At 44.5% G+C, this 17,755-nt stretch overlaps 1 pseudogene across 1 annotated transcript; it reads left to right on the top strand.

Moving 5' to 3' along the window:
- Nucleotides 1-1,108: 1,108 nt before the first annotated feature.
- LOC144326536 (uncharacterized) lies at nt 1,109-16,189 on the top strand (annotated as a pseudogene). The gene is made up of 6 exons (XR_013391572.1): nt 1,109-1,489; nt 4,561-4,747; nt 11,531-12,083; nt 12,445-12,459; nt 13,544-13,568; nt 14,401-16,189. The product of XR_013391572.1 is annotated as an uncharacterized LOC144326536 (transcript).
- The last annotated feature ends 1,566 nt before the right edge of the window (nt 16,190-17,755 follow it).

The raw sequence follows: 17,755 nt of genomic DNA, 5'->3' as shown, positions 1-17,755 counted from the left end.
ATGCGCACACAGAAAAGAGATGCAGACCATAAAGTCACATGCACACACTGACCAGAGGTGCTGCACACACTCCCCAGACATGCCATCTAGCATACATACAAGTCTTGCAAACACAATCAGCATGTTTAGACCTTCCAACCCCAGTCTTGGGGGTAGGAAAAATAAGAGCACAAGAAGACCCTGCTGAATTAGCAATGAGATCTGTGAAAAAAAGTCCCTTCTTGTTCTTTAGAAATCCTCTTTAAAGAGCAGCCAGAGGGATCATTTATTTTCCTTTTGCCCCATTTCAGCACTGTGTGGTTTGTGCTGAAATTGGAGTTGAAAAGATCTCTGTAAGGGCCCCTTAGGCATCTTTCTCTCCAGGACAGACAGAGATCTTCATCCTATGATCAGATCAGGAGATGGAAACAGCAGGGACTAGCAGGACACACCCTGAGGCTTGGCAAGCCATATGCAGCCAATGGACTGCAAGTTAGAATATCTTCAGTAAAGAGAGTTTGTGACCATCAAATATAAAATATTTTGGAGTGGGTTGTTTGATTATGTTGGCCAATGTTCCTTTTGTCTGTTTGTTTGTTTCTTAGACTGTACATTTAAAGCATGTGGCTTCCCCCAGAGAACCACAGGACCTGTAGTTTATTGCTAGAGTTCTCAACACCCCTAACAAACTGCAGCTGGCAGGATTTCTTGGGTGAAGCCATGTACTTTCAATGTTAGGTGGGTCTGTCGCAGCCTTAATCATATACAAGGATCTGTTGCTGCCTTTCCAACGTGCTAGAAGTTGCAGCCAGGATCAGCATTCCCTGTCCACTGAACATGCTCAGTCCTCTCACTGCGTTGTTTTTGGATTTCCCTCCCACTGCCTTGGTCCCCTCCCCCCCCCCAAAATATTATTTGTACTTCCATAAACCGTTTCCCCCAGTCTTTGGATAACTTCCCCTTGTCCCTGGGCGGAGTTGTTTGGGTGACATAATGATTGTCATTCATAGCCTGAACATCAGAAATAGAAAGAGTAATAATATATTTCAAAAACTGGCTAATGGTTAAAAAATGTGCTTTTGTTTTTATTCTTGGGTTTTATTTTACTTTGTGTCTAATTCTTTTCCAGCAGGGTGGCATAAAAATGGAAGAGCAGGGACCCAGGAGAGCCATTCAAAGGGAGAGACTGGAGTGCAAAGGAAGGAAACCTCCTGCCGGCCAAGTTGGGACCATCAGGGATCTTCTACCTTGGGCAGATTTATGTCAGATTAAGCAGGAGCAAGAGGAGGGGCAGCCGCAGCAGCACTGGGATGCCGAGAAGCAGGATTTCCTGAAGACGATGCAGTTCCCTCGTTCACGATGGGAAACCCCACAGGCTCCCAGTCCTCCCCACTCTGGGGATGGTGTCCTCTCCTTCAGGGGAGCTGCAGATGCCAGTCGGTGGCCCAGTGGGAGAGTAGGGGGAGCAGACCAGACCCTGCTCCCAGACACTGAGGGGCTTCTGGGAAAGGTAAGTGCCCTCCTCTCACCTGGGTTTCCAGCACATGGAGGTCACAGGTCCACTGCCACTAGACATGGAGGTTCTGTTTAGCTTTGGTGGTGAATATTCCTCCCCCCTGCACTTTCTCTCTAATCCACTTTAAAAAGGCTTGCTAGACCAAACTTTCTTACACATGGGAGGTTTGCGATCATATCTCCTGATGTTGTTACTTTAATAAAGCAACCACAGGGGACTCTGAATTTCATCAGAACAGAAGCTACATCAGAAGAGGGGTCCTTCCACCAACCCCCTTTTTCCTCCTCTAAATTGCCTCCATTTCCAAAATGCTCTTTTCTCCCCACTGAGATAAAAATCTTGGCACGTCTTGCAGCCTCACCACTGCCATGTGCAGTGCAAATAGAATAACACTGGCCTACCTTGCAAGATTGTTCCAAGATTTATTAAGATAATGTCCATGCTCAGATGACTGAATCACAGCCTGAAAAGTTGGGTTACAAATAGGAACAGTTTTTAGTACATTGCTGTACTAATGTACATTTGGTACATTACGATAAAACCTAAGTTGACCCAAGTTCAAAACAAAAAACTCTAGCCGCCACCACCCCAGTCTCCTGGCCCCCACAACCAGAATGCATCACTCCAGGAAGGACACCCACCCAACCTTTAGTGAGAGAGGGAAAAGAGAAGGACTCTGCATGGGTAGTTGCACAAATTTACCAGCTGTGGTCCTGCACTGGCAGCGAGGCTAACAAACAGGGGAGCTGGGAACGTGCTGGTCCTGTATCTCCCTGCATCTGCCTCCTGACCTAATTGTCCCAGCTTACCTCATGATTGGGCTGGCCCTGAGGGTGAACTGTGATGAAACCAGGCAGTCTCTTATGAGCCATAACTAGCAAACTTTCCATTTTGCCCAAACCAGGAAACCACGGCTGCCAGCTTTGGAATAAGCTGGGATATTAAACTAACTTCAAACTGTGCTTGGTCAAAACAGGAAACTCTGGTTGATCAGTGGCTTCGTGGTTTGACTGATCCCACTGATAGCAGTAAAAATAGGAAGCCCTGTTGCGTTCAAAGGGGTTGTTTGGACAGAGTCTCTGATCAGCATGCCTAGCAGGACAGGCTTAAAAAGGTAAAGGGACCCCTGACCATTAGGTCCAGTCATCACCAACTCTGGGGTTGCAGTGCTCATTTCGCTTTTTTGGCCGAGGGAGCCGGCGTACACCTTCCGGGACATGTGGCCAGCATGACTAAACCGCTTCTTGCAAACCAGAGCAGCGCACGGAAATGCCGTTTACCTTCCTGCCAAAGTGGTACCTATTTATCTACTTGCACTTTGACGTGCTATCGTACTGCTAGGTTGGCAGGAGCAGGGACCGAGCAACGGGAGCTCACCCCATCGCAGGGATGCAAACCGCCGATTATTATTACTTGCATCCTGCCTATCTGACTGGGTTGACTCTGCCCATCTGGGTAGCTTCCAACAAAATAAAAAACATCAAAAATTTCCTTGTAAAAGGCTGCCTTCGGAAATCTTCCATTTTGTAGAAATGGCCTTCGGTTTTACAGAATTGTCCTATTTAAGGAATCACGTGGTGTAAACATGCAAGTTGTCCTCTAGGTCCAAACACACACATAGTAGGAGCAAGCAGTGCTCTAAAGTGCTTATCTTGCGAACTTGCCATCTAAGTTGTTTACTCCTGACCAAAGCTCCTGTTTCCCAAAAGGACAGGAGCGGGAGCAGAGGCGGAAACGGATGGGTTTGAAGGCTCTTTCCACCAGCCTCCTCTCTCCCCTGAGGAACAAGAGCAAAGGGTGCAGGGGCAGGAGGACAGAGGAGGAGGCAGCGAGGGCAGAGGGAGCAGTGGGCGGATCCCCGCCTCTCCCAGGGGGTCCAGATGCAAGTAAGGGGCTTCCTTCTTCTCCATGCAAGGGCCACCCATGTATTCAGAGCAGTCCTTTAAAGATTAACTCTTAAGTTCCATGGGATCTACTCTCAGGCCACTAATGTGCATACCATGCCAGCCTTAGGAAGGAGGTGGGACAAGCAGGTGAAAGGAATTGCCAAAGGTGTTTGAAAATGGGTGGAGGCTCTTGGGAAGGGGGTGCCCGCTTGTGAATGAACTTTATTACGGTCACAGACCAGGATTAAAAAGGCATATAGATAAAATAGCAGTTAGGATTTTTTTAACCCATAATTGTTAGAGCAAATTAGGACATGGAAACAGGCATAGGATAAAAGAATAAGTATTACTTATTATTAAAGAATAAGTATTCTGGGCTTCCTATCTCTCCCAATGGACAGGTGCAAAGTCTCTGAGCATACGGGACCCTTCTAAAGGCTTCATCCAGGACCGGCGAGGGAAGAGCCGAGCTTCTGGCGAGTGTAAAGGCCCTTCTTGCATCCCTAGATACGAGAAAGAAGAGATATGCTGCCGGTGCGGCTATATATCTCTCGATTTCTCCAATTCTATAGTCGGGGCACCTGGCACAGTCCTGCTGTCTCTCGGTGTCTAATATTCTTTGCCTGAACGTAGCTTTTGCCTGGCCCAAGCCCAGACGTAGAAGGGCTTGAAGGGCAAAACCCAGTTTCCGGAGGGTGTTCAGGACTGCAGTCTGCCAGCCCGACTGGAATTGGTCACAGAGGATCAATGGGGCTATCCCTCGGGGGAGTAGGTTCAATGTCAGCCATTTGTAGGTTGATATTAGGCAGATGCTAGCCTCCACTCTCATCATCCCCGTTTCCAATCTAACCCATGCGTTTGAGACACATCTGGGGACTTGGAGGAGAGCTCTAAGAAGTCTAGATTGAACTCTCTCAAGGGGGGAGAAAGCAGAGGAAGGTGGGCCCAAAAAGAACCATAGAGGAGTTGTGCCAAAGTTTTGGCCTTGTATAATTTTGGAGCTGCGGGAATGAAGAAACCCCCTTGTGCTCTGAAGAATTTAAGGATACAATTAGCAGTTTTTTCCGCTAGGGGGTGCCCAATTGGGGCTTCTTCAGGGGCAGCAGAATGTCTTGGGCAGGAGAATCCCTGCAGGGGCTCTCAGACTCCCTTGGCTTCTTCTTCTTCCCTCCCTCCCAGGAAGCTGCAACTTGCTCTGGATTCTGCGCTCCTCAGGAAGCTGAACCTGCAAACCTAGCTGAGACTGAACCTGCAAGCCTGGCCAGGATGGAAGGAGGAAGATGGACGGTTGACCTGGTCAGGCTGTCTCCCGCATCCCTCCCCACAACCTCTGAGCATTCCCTCCCAGGACCCTTGGAGAAATCTGGTGAGTTCCAGAGGAGAGGAGATGGGGACAGGGATAGATGGATGGTGGAGGGAGAAAGAGGAAAAGATGGAGAGGAGACAAATGGAAGGAAGTTCCTGACAGGAAGAAGGAAGGGGTGAGGCCTTCTCCAAAGCAGCTCTTTGTTTCTTGAATCCTTTTCCTAAAGTAGTGGGAGCAGATTTTCTTTCTCCAGGCTTTGAAATCTTAGGTGTTATTTCCACGGTGGGAATAATTGATGATAATGATGTTGCACAACAATCCTGAAAAATGGGTGAAGGGGGATGGAAATGCTTCCCATAATTATTTATGATTAATGTATTTAAATTGTTTCTATTACTCTTATTTTTTATAGACAGGGTCAGAATGATACATTCCACCAGCACCAAAACACAATAAATGCATGCACCTTCCCAGTCTGGTGGGGTTCAGGGACAAAGGACCAGTTATCATGATACACGATTCCTGTGGCTGGAGGCTCTGCACTTAGGATTGGGCATATAAAGTCAAAGAGCGGATGGTATTATAAGCAAATTGTGCAAACTTGCCAATCTTACAGACTGGGGTTGTGTGTGAGAGGGAGGGAGGGAGTGGGATTATAATTTATAGCGCCCCTGTGTAATGGCTTGGTTCTCCCGCACAGACGCGAGACAACTCCAGTAGTAATTATCTCAGGTTTATTGCTCAAACTCATAAATCACTGTGGAGCTCAGTCTTCGGCCTGTTCATCCCAGCTTGCAGTTGCCGAGTCCTCCAGCAAAGAAGCCCCTACTTTCGCTTTCTTTCCCCCTCTTCTCGCAGATTCTCTTGAGCCTACGAGTTTTTGGACAGGCTATTTCTGGGGTCTCTGTGTCAGAGCTCAAACCAGAGATAACAGTCTGTGCCCCCCCCGGCACCCCCTCTTCCTGCTCCTTGTTCTTTCCTCCTGCTGCAACTTGGCTGCTCCTCCCCTGCTTCACATTCCAACCGAATCACATCTCTTGCGTTCTCAGGCTCTGTCAGCGGAGGCACGAGAGGCTTGAGATTCACGGAGCTGACACCCTGTAATTTTGTCCGTTCCTAAGCTTCCATGGAGATACTGTGGTATAAACTTGGTGCAAATTTCATGGATAGCTTGAAGAAAAGGATAAGACAGACGTCTCTGCTCTGCCCTCGCGGTTTTAGGCTATAACGCTTTTTAATACTAGTGTCTGGAAAGCACAGGAAGGCAGAGAAGACTCTTGTGCTCCAATCCTGCTTGCCGGTTTCCCACAGGCATCTGGTTGGCCTCTGTGAGAAGAGGATGTTAGGATATTTCCGTTCCACCTTAAGAGAGAGCAGGCTTGTGAGTCACAGAGTCTGCGTATTTCCTGTTGAGGATGTTTATGTTTGCTGTTTCCTTTCGATTTCAGTCGGTCAGAGACACTGACACAGAACGGTCATGTTTTCTCTTTGTTCTGTTCAACGCTAAATAAAGTCTGTAAATTATGCTCTCTTCTACGGTGCAAGCTTTCTGGCTGTGGTTCTGCTGATAAAGAACAGTGTGCACAAGCCTGGAATGTGGCAATCTATTTCTGAGGCTTCGTGTCGCTAACTGCTGGATCTGCCTGGCTACGGGAGATCGATGGAAGTCCGGCAGCCGGCTTGGGGCCATGATGGACTATATCTCCCTGGCAGTTTCCCAACAACAAGGTTTCGGGCCCAGATTCACAGCACCTACAGGAGAGTAAAGCTGCAACAGACTGCGTTTGAGAGGTATGTGAAAAGCGAAAGCAGCGAGAGCGGAGGCTTTTCTGTTTACCTCAACAAGGAGCCTTTGAACTCCGGCAAGGCTTAATTGGCCTGGGAGCCAAGCCAGGGAGTTCGTGATTAATGGGCTGCCGAGATAATAAGTCTTTGAAGGCATAAAGACTTGGGCTCACGTAAAGACCTGAGATGGATCTTTTACAATCCTCAGAAGTAGCTCCGTGTCCACCGAAGCTAAATGGGCAGAATTATGAAACCTGGGCAAAATGGTGTGAGAGTTTGCTGCGTCAGTTTAGGGTGTGGCATACCGTGAGTGAGGCCCCCCCAGTTCCTCTGACAGAGAGATGGAAAGCCGATGATTCGAAGGCGATTGACGTAATAGTCTTATCCGTATCTCTTGAGGAAATTAAGACGCTGGCTGGCAACACCACTGCACGTGGAATGTGGTATGCTTTAATGAAAGCACACAAGTCAGTCGTCCCAGCCCAGAGTTTGACTGCATCGGAGGTCCTGGCTGTTTCCCAGAATGCGAGTGAATGCAGGGATGCTGAGGGCACCGGTTGCAAGCTGCAGGGGGAGCTGACCGTCACGTCATCCCAGGCAGCATTCCAGCCTCCAGAGGGAGCCGAGGAGTCGGCAGCTGAGAGCTCTGTTTCTCGTGAGAACCAAGGTCATCGCCTTTGCAGAGGCCGGAAAGGCAAAGGTAAACAGGCGTCTGCAGATGGCCCGAAGCAGAAGGGGGGTGAAGAGCCCGCGCCAGTGGAAAACAAGGCTTTGTTAGCTGGCACTGCTTCACCAAAGGCTAAAGGCACGTCTGCTGACCAGAAGCAGGGGGGCAAGCTGCAAAAGCCCACGCCAGTGGAAGACAAGGCTATGTTAGCTGGCACAGCTTCACCAAAGGCTAAAGGCACGTCTGCTGGCCAGGAGCAGCAGGGGGGCAAGCTGCAAAAGCCCAAGCCAGTGGAAAACAAGGGTTTGCTTGCTGTGAAGGCTGCTCCAACAGCCAAAGGCAGTTTTGTTGTTGATTCGGGCTGTACCCGCCACATCTCAAAGGATCGGCACCTCTTTATCTCCTTCAAGCTTCAGGAAGGTGAGATCCACCTGGCTGATGGAAGGACGTTGCAAATTGCAGGAGAAGGGACTGTGAAACTTGCAAGTTTGCATACAACCATCAGTAATGTTCTGTATGTTCCTGGAGCTGCAAGCAATTTGTTGAGCGTCCCGCAGCTTACTGGACGTGGTTTTCAGATTTCCTTCAAGAGGAGCGTCTGTGTCATCAGTAAAGGCAAAGAGGACTATTTGCATGCAAAGTTTATGGATGGTTTGTTCCATATAACTTATGAGGACACTGCTGTTGTATCTAATGCTGATTCTTGTTGTGTTGCACAAACTAACAAAGTTCTTCATGCAGGTTGCATTCATGAAGCGCATCGAAGGTTTGGTCACCTCTCTTGGAAGGCACTGGCCAAGATGCCAGAGGTGGTTGAGGGTTTGAACATCAAACCCTGTAAATTTCACATGAAATGTGTATCTTGTGCAGAGAACAAGGTGAAGGTTGCTCCAAAAGGCAAAGTGTCTAGCAGGCAGGCTTCCAAGCCCTACCAGCTAGTGCACGCAGACCTGGTTGGGCCACTTACGCCCTCTTTAGGAGGAGCAAGGTTCTTCATGGTTCTAATTGATTCTTTTTCTAGGTACATTCATGTGTTTTTGCTCGAACAGAAATCGCAAGCGTTTCCGAAGTTTAAGGCATTCTGTGCTTGGTTGGAGAATGCTCACGGTAAACGTATTTCCTGTCTTTTTACCGATCGGGGCGGGGAATTCACTTCTCAGCAGTTTGAAGCTTTCCTGACTGAGAAGGGAATCCAGCATGACATGTCAACCCCCAGATCGCCATGGATGAATGGGCTTGCGGAGAGAGCAAATCAAACATTGCTGCAAGGAATGAAAACCTTGTTGCATGATGCCAATCTCCCTGATAAGTTTTGGGGGGAGGCTTTGGGGAATCTGGTTTATACCGTTAATCGCAGATTGTCATCACCCATTGGTTGTACCCCCTATGAGAAGATGTTTGGCAAGAAACCCAACACCAAACACATGAGAATTTTTGGTTCTGACATGTGGGTACGCACCCCACAAACCAACAAGCTTGGGAAGCGTGGGGCACATGGTTTGTTCATGGGGTACGAAAAAGGTGCATACAGGGTATGGATGACTGACTCTAAATCCATTAAGTTCACAAGGAGTGTTGAGTACAATCCTAAGTGGGGGGAAAATGTGGGAATTTTCCAGAGTTACCCAGAGGAGGATGAAGGTGATGTCAAGCAAGCAGCTAAAGCTGAGGAAGCTGCTGAGGATGATGAGGATGATGATGATGATGATGATGATGATGATCAGAGTTCGGATTCCAGTTCAGTGGGCGGCGCGGCTGCTGGTGTCAGTGACAGTGATGACACAGCAGACTACCAGAGCGCAAAGGCCTCAGTCAGACCATCTGATGCGTCTGACAATGAACTGGAAGAACCACTGTTCACCATTGGTCATTTTTCTCCTAAGAAAGAGGAGATGAGTCCAGAAGACTTGCGTCTAGTACGTAGGTCTGAAAGGGCGACCAAAGGCAGACCTCCAAAGAGATTTGCTGATGAGTTTGCTAAGACTGCAACTGCTGTTCTTAGTAGCTCAGAGAAGGTGTGGGAACCTTCAAGCTTCAAAGAGGTTCAGGAGTTAACCTCTAAAGATGCTGAGCCTTGGCTTAATGCCATGAAGGCTGAAGTTGATTCCTTGAACAGGAACCAAACTTGGGAGCTGGTACCGGTAGTCCCAGGAATGAGACTGGTTGGCAGCAAATGGGTCTTCAAGGCCAAGACAGACCAGAATGGCAAGGTTGTCAGACACAAAGCCAGATTGGTTGCCAGAGGTTTTTCACAGGTACCAGGACAGGATTACCACGAGACCTACTCACCCACAGTCAAATATGAGAGCATTCGGCTGATGCTCAAGATCGCTGCGGAGGAGAAACTGCATGTTTCCCACCACGACATTAATACAGCTTTTTTGTACGGGATTTTGAACGAAGAGCTGTTCATGCTTCCACCTGATGGGATGGAGATACAGAAGGGAATGGTCTGTAAACTGCGGAAATCCTTATATGGTCTCAAGCAGAGTGCCAGGTGTTGGAACACAAAACTCACTGAAACGTTGCTTTCTCTAGGTTTTCACCAGGGCAAAGCTGATCCATGTGTGTTTGTCAAGGAGGAGGGGCAAAACAAACTGTATTGTTTATGTTTTGTTGATGATCTTCTGATGTTTTGGAAGAATCAGGCTTTCTATCAAAGCACCCTAGCTCAACTGAAGGAGCACTTTGACATGAAGGATCTTGGTGAGGTATCCAACTATCTTTCTCTGCAGGTGGAGAAGGACCAAGCAGGTAATTTTCTGGTACACCAAACACAGAAAATTGCTGATGTATTAACCAGGTTGAATTTGGTTGATGCAAACCCAGCAGACACACCGATGGTGACAGGTTACCAGGTAGATAGTACTGCTGAAGCGTTTTCTGACACAACGCTGTACAGATGCATTCTAGGCAAGCTGAATTTCATTGCCAGATGTTCAAGACCTGACATAGCTGTAAGCTGTAATCTGCTTAGCAGACATGCCAACAATCCTACGGTTCAGGATTGGAAAGCTCTGAAGCGCATAGCCCGCTATTTGAAAGGGACTATGCACTACAGGCTGAGGTTCACCAGTCAGAAGACTGGAGGTCTTGAAATCTTTGCAGATGCAAGTTTTGGAAGTGACACCACAGATGGTACAAGCACTTCTGGAGTATGCTACATGTACAACCACTGCCTGTTTGACTGGTTGTGCAAGAAGCAAACAACAGTGAGCCTAAGTTCCTGTGAAGCAGAACTCAATGCTCTGTCATTTTCACTCATGGATTGTGAATGGTTGATGCAACTGTTTAAGGACATCGGGGTTTCTGTGAAATGTCCTATACAAGTGTATCAAGACAATAGATCGTGTTTGGCTTTGCTGAACTCTGAGAGTTGCAAGCAAAGAACCAAGTACTTGCAGATTAAGCTACATCGTGCAAGAGAGTGTATTCAGAAAGGACTGATTCGGGTGTCCTACATGGCAGGAAATGAAATTCCTGCTGATCTGTTGTCTAAGGTTGTTAACAAAGAACAACTTAAGGTTTATGTACAAAGGTTGCAATTGAGTGAACCACAGGTACAACAGGTTACACGGAAAGGGGGAGGATGTTAGGATATTTCCGTTCCACCTTAAGAGAGAGCAGGCTTGTGAGTCACAGAGTCTGCGTATTTCCTGTTGAGGATGTTTATGTTTGCTGTTTCCTTTCGATTTCAGTCGGTCAGAGACACTGACACAGAACGGTCATGTTTTCTCTTTGTTCTGTTCAACGCTAAATAAAGTCTGTAAATTATGCTCTCTTCTACGGTGCAAGCTTTCTGGCTGTGGTTCTGCTGATAAAGAACAGTGTGCACAAGCCTGGAATGTGGCAATCTATTTCTGAGGCTTCGTGTCGCTAACTGCTGGATCTGCCTGGCTACGGGAGATCGATGGAAGTCCGGCAGCCGGCTTGGGGCCATGATGGACTATATCTCCCTGGCAGTTTCCCAACAGAGGATGCTGGACTTGGTGGGCCTTTGCCTGATCCAGCAGGCTCTTCTTAGGTTCCAATATATTGCAATATTTTTACAGTTACATGTAGCACTTAAGTTTTATTTATTTCACAATGGAGACACTGTTACTTGAGCCTGAGATCATTTCTTCACTTCAAAAAGAAAAAATAGATGTGTCTAATAAGACAATTCCACCATAGATCTGTATTATAAAACGATGGTGCTTTATTAAGTTTGAATGGAGTGATCATGTGTTGCTCCTGCCACTATCTCATCAGCTTTCGTAAAATTTGGAACATAGAGAGGATAGTGGAGAATGAAGGTGTTAAAATGAGAGAAGGTACAGATTGGGATTGACATGTGTTCAGTTCCCTTTTTGTCTTTCTTGAAAGTCTAACAGGATTCTCTTTCCTCCCAGACTCCCAAACAGGTGAGGAAGATGAAAGTCAGAATTCTATGGAGCCACATGTGAATTTATGGGGGAAAACAAAGAAATTGAGGATACAACAAAAAAGTCACAAAGGAGAGAAACTATTTGAATGTATTGAATGTGGAAAGAGCTTCAGTCGAAATGATACACTTAGAATACACCAACGAACTCATACAGGGGAGAAACCATTTAAATGTATTGAATGTGGAAAGAGCTTCAGTCAAAATGGACACCTTAGAATACATCAACGAACTCACACAGGAGAAAAACCATTTATATGTATGCAGTGTGGAAAGAGCTTCAGTCAGAACGGAGCACTTAAACTACACGAACAAATTCACACGGGGGAGAAACCATTTAAATGTATGCAGTGTGGAAAGAGCTTCAGTCGTAACGGAGCACTTAAAGTACATGAACAAATTCACACGGGGGAGAAACCATTTAAATGTATTGAATGTGGAAAGAGCTTCAGTCAAAGTGGAGATCTTAGAATACACCAACGAACTCACACGAGAGAGAAACCATTTATTTTTTTTTATAAATATTTTTTATTGCGTTTCTTTTCATAATTTTGTACATTCCAAACAATACAGAATAAATCAAATACAAGAAACAATTTTTTGATTTTTTTTAACAAAAGAAAAAAAAAAAAACCATTGTACTTCCCCACACCTTCCAAATCTGCATTCTTTGTAATATCAATGTCAGCAATTTGTTACCTTATTTCAAACCTTGTTACAACTTTCAATTATTATGTATCCATATTCAATATATTGTATCTCAAATTTGATACCTTTAAAATAAACATAATATGTTTGGTTCACTTTGTCCTCTTTTCTCTTTTATCACTTATTTTGCCATTTGCTTAATCATATTTGCTAAAGCATAACATTTCCAATAACATGCACTATCTTAGGGTTCATACAACTTATAATATTTTTGCAAGTAGTCTTTAAATTTTTTCCAGTCCGCCTCAACCAATTCCTCATCCAAATCTCGGATTCTGCCGGTCATTTCAGCTAACTCCATGTAGTCCATCAACTGCGTCTGCCATTCCTCCAACGTGGGTAGATCTTGTGTCTTCCAGTTCTTTGCGATGAGTATTCTTGCTGCTGTGCTGGCATACATAAACAACGTTCTGTCTTTCTTTGACACTTTCTGGTCCACCATGCCCAGCAGGAAGGCCTCTGGTTTCTTGGGGAAGGTATACCTAAATACCTTTTTCAATTCATTATAAATCATTTCCCAGAAAGCCTTCACTTTTGGGCAGGTCCACCAGAGATGAAAAAAAGTACCTTCTGCCTCCTTACATTTCCAACATTTATTATCAGACAGGTGATATATCTTAGCTAGCTTGACTGGGGTCATGTACCACCGGTATATCATTTTCATAATATTTTCTTTCAGGGCAGTACATGCCGTGAATTTTATTCCGGTGTTCCATAACCTTTCCCAGTCTTCAAACATAATGTTGTGTCCAACATCCTGTGCCCATTTTATCATGGCAGATTTAACTGTCTCATCCTGTGTATTCCATTTTAGCAGCAAGTTATACATTCTTGATAATATCTTAGTTTTTGGTTCTAACAGTTCTGTCTCCAAATTCGATTTTTCCACTTGGAACCCAACTTTTTTATCCATTTTAAAAACCTCTTGAATTTGAGCATAGTGTAACCAGTCTCGCACCTTATTTTTTAATTTGTCCTGGCTCTGCAGCTTCCAATTGTCTCCAATTTTTTCAATTATTTCCCAATACTTCGGCCAATAAGCCTCCATATTGGGCCTTTTTCTGGCCTTGGCCTCCATCGGTGATAACCACCTCGGGGTTTTACTCTCTAATAAGTCTTTATATTTCATCCAGACTGCAAAAATTGCTTTTCTGACAATATGGTTTTTGAACAGTTTATGAACTTTAACCTTGTCATACCACAAATATGCATGCCAACCAAATGCATTATCAAAACCTTCCAGATCTAGGGCATCAGTGTTTTCCAGCAAAAGCCAATCCTTCAGCCAGCAGAAGGCTGCAGCTTCATAGTATAACCTCAAGTCCGGCAGGGCAAACCCTCCTCTTTCTTTCGAGTCAGTTAGTATTTTAAACTTTATTCGAGGCTTTTTGCCCTGCCAGACAAACTTAGATATATCCTTCTGCCATTTTCCAAAACATTCCACTCTGTCCACGATCTGTAGGGTTTGGAACAAAAATAACATTTTCGGCAATACATTCATTTTTATAGCTGCGATTCTACCCAACAAGGAAAGTTTCAATCTTGACCAAATTTCTAAATCCTTTTTAATTTCCAACCAACATTTTTCATAGTTATCTTTAAATAAATTCAAGTTTTTGGAAGACAAGTGAATCCCTAGGTATTTCACTTTTTTAACCACATTTAGTTCTGTTTCTCTCTGGAACCCCTCTGTTTCTGTAGATGTCAAATTTTTGGTCAAAACCTTTGTTTTTTGTTTGTTTAACTTAAATCCCGCCACCCGACCAAACTCTGCTATAAGTTCTAAAACTCTTTTTGTACTGGGTTCTGGCTCCTGTAGTGTCAAAACTAAGTCATCTGCAAAAGCTTTCAATTTATATTGTTTCACTCCGACCTCTATCCCTTGTACCAGCCGGTTCTCCCTAATCATGTTCAGTAGCACCTCCAGGACTGAAATAAATAAAAGAGGGGATAGAGGGCACCCTTGTCGTGTCCCTTTTTCAATTTTAAATTCCTCCGTCACCACATTGTTCACTATTAATTTAGCTTTCTGTTCTGAATAAATAGCATCTATTCCATTTTCAAACCCCCGTCCCACTCCCATCCCTTTCAAGTTTTTCTTCATAAACATCCAAGATATGTTGTCAAAAGCTTTCTCCGCATCAGAGAGAGAAACCATTTAAATGTATTGAATGTGGAAAGAGCTTCAGTCATAGTGGAACACTTAGAATACATCAACGAACTCACACAGGAGAGAAACCATTTAAATGTATGCAGTGTGGAAAGAGCTTCAGTCATAACGGAGCACTTAAAGTACATGAACAAATTCACACGGGGGAGAAACCATTTAAATGTATTGAATGTGGAAATAGCTTCAGTCGTAGTGAAACACTTAGAATACATCAACGAACTCACACAGGAGAAAAACCATTTAAATGTATTGAATGTGGAAATAGCTTCAGTCGTAGTGAAACACTTAGAATACATCAACGAACTCACACGGGAGAGAAACCATTTAAATGTATGCAGTGTGGAAAGAGCTTCAGTCATAACGGAGCACTTAAACTACATGAACAAATTCACACGGGGGAGAAACCATTTAAATGTATGCAGTGTGGAAAGACCTTCAGTCGTAACGGAGCACTTAAAGTACATGAACAAATTCACACGGGGGAGAAACCATTTAAATGTATTGAATGTGGAAAGAGCTTCAGTCAAAGTGGAGATCTTAGAATACACCAACGAACTCACACGAGAGAGAAACCATTTAAATGTATTGAATGTGGAAAGAGCTTCAGTCATAGTGGAACACTTAGAATACATCAACGAACTCACACGGGAGAGAAACCATTTAAATGTATGCAGTGTGGAAAGAGCTTCAGTCATAACGGAGCACTTAAAGTACATGAACAAATTCACACGGGGGAGAAACCATTTAAATGTATTGAATGTGGAAAGAGCTTCAGTCGTAGTGGAACACTTAGAATACATCAACGAACTCACACGGGAGAGAAACCATTTAAATGTATGCAGTGTGGAAAGAGCTTCACTCATAACGGAGCACTTAAAGTACATGAACAAATTCACACGGGGAGAAACCATTTAAATGTATTTAATGTGGAAAGATCTTCAGTGAAAGTAGAACACTTAGAATACACCAACGAACTCACACAGGGGAGAAACCATTTGAATGTTTTGAGTGTGGAAAGAGCTTCAGTCGAAGTGGCACACTTAAAAGTCATCAGCTAACTCACACACAATGAAAACTACAGGTGTATTGAATGTGGAAAGGACTTCAGTCGAAGTGGCACACTTAAAAGTCATCAGCTAACTCACACACAATGAAAACTACAGGTGTATTGAATGTGGAAAGGACTTCAGAGGGAGTGGAGACCTTAATATTCATTAGCAAATTCACACTAGGGAAATGATATAAATGTATGGAGTTTTCCACTCAGGGTTCACTACTTACATCAAGAAACTCATAAAGGGGGAAATCAGATGTAAATGCATGGAATGACTTTTTAGTGTTTGTACTTAAATTTGTATACACATATGTATGTATAAAAGTAATGAAGGTCATATATACTAAATGTACAAAATAAGTGGCAACTTTTTGCTAGATAAACAGGGAGGGAGTGTGAATCTGGAATGCTCAAGGTGTGTGTTGAATCTGTTTAGTTTTCAGGTCCGCCTTTCACTGCCAAAATGATGGGCTGCCCTTCTCTTGTAGATCAGTATTCCAGGCGCTCATTACTTGAACTTTGCATAACCCATTGAAGACCTTTTTACTGATAGCATTTTCCAGCTGAATGAGTGTTAAATGTTCATTTGGTATTGCTTTTGAAACTCATCTCCTTTTTTCTGTGCTCTTGTGTACCTGTTTAGAGCTGTTTTTATTAAATATTTTCTGCATTGGCTTTTGACCTGTGGAAGGTGACCAGTGAGGGTGTTTTTTGTGTTCCTTAGTTCACAGAAATGTTTTTGTAAAGTGGTATGTCATGAGCTGCATGACATACCACTTTACAAAAATTATAAACTAGAATACAAACAGTAATGAAAAAGAGTACATACCCCATCTTATTTCGAAGGAATGTATGTAAATGAAAATACCAAATGCTATGGAACAGTGCTCATGTAATAATGTAGTCACTGCTACTAACAATATTTTTTGAAAAACATATAAAGCCAACTCCAGGTGGTGCTAATAACAAGGAGGTTGAGTTTAAAGGTACAGTGCAAAGTAACAATACAAATACAAGGAGTCTGGGATTAAAGGAGCAGTGTAAAGTTACAGACAAAATACTTTTTGAATGTTGTCTAGATTTCTACAACTGATTTAGGGTATTTTTGCACTGCTGAATCAGGAAATGGCATCCGTTTTTCTCCATCAGGTCAGGTTTACTGTAAACAATGGTGGGCATTGATAAAGGTAAGTTCACGTAAATTGCATGTTGCTTCACCATTTTTCAAACTTCAGGGCTTGAACTTCCGTTTCTTGGAACTCCAGGAATGCTCAGCGGCAGGGAGGTCTCTCTTCAGAGTCCAACAGTAGTCAGCCATCATGACTGCGTCCCAGCGACCCTGATACCTGGTCTCCATCTCTTTCATGTCCTGATGGAGTCTCTCCCCCTGCTCGTCACTCATTGAACCCAGGTTCTCAGGAAACCGGTCCATATGTGAAAATAGGTAGTGCATCTTGACGTTCATGTTGCAGCCCAGGTTTCTGAAAGCAGTCAGCGTGTTGTTGACAAGTTCTGTGTAGTTTCTGGCCTTATTGTTGCCAAGAAAGTTCATCACTACCAGAACAAATGCCTTCCACGCTTCCAGTTCCACTTTGTTCATTGAGTTTCCGAACTCTGGATCTCGGATGAGCTGATGGCTCTGAGGACCGTCAAAGATGTCAGCTTTTAACTTCTCCATGGTCAATCCTGGAAAAGCCTGGCACAAGTAAGTGAAGCAGTCACCATCCTTGTCCAGAGCCTTGGTGAACTGCTTGATTAAGCCGAGCTTGATGTGCAGCGGTGGGAAGAGTATTCTGTCTCTGTCCACCAGAGGGTCATTGATGACGTTCCTTTCTTTGCAAGGCACCAATTCCTCCCGCACAGGCCGTGTAATGCTGAGCACGGTCCCTACTATCCCACATGCACAGAAAACATGGGTACTTGGTGAAGCCAGACTGTTGTCCTAACAAAAAGTTCACCATCTTCAGGTCAACACAAATAAACCACTTATGCTGATCATAACCAATTTTCTCCAGCACATACTTCACCGCTTCATAGTTCTCCTTCAGTGTATTCAAGTGAGCCAGGGGTATAGAGGCAAACTGGTTGCCATTGTGTAGCAGAACACATTTCAGTGATCGCTTGCTGCTGTCAATGAACAGTCTCCAATCTTTGGGTTCGTACTGTGGCACTCCAAGCTTGAGCAGAAGCTGTGCAATATCTGCACAGTACACCAAATCCTCCTCTTCCGAGAAAAAACGGAGGTACTCTGGATGCCTGTT

This window comes from Podarcis muralis, chromosome 2 (genome assembly GCF_964188315.1).
Source record: "Podarcis muralis chromosome 2, rPodMur119.hap1.1, whole genome shotgun sequence".
Classification (NCBI taxonomy): Eukaryota; Metazoa; Chordata; class Lepidosauria; order Squamata; family Lacertidae; genus Podarcis; species Podarcis muralis.
Note: the sequence above shows the minus strand (reverse complement) of the source record. Positions and strands in the feature narration are given on the sequence as shown.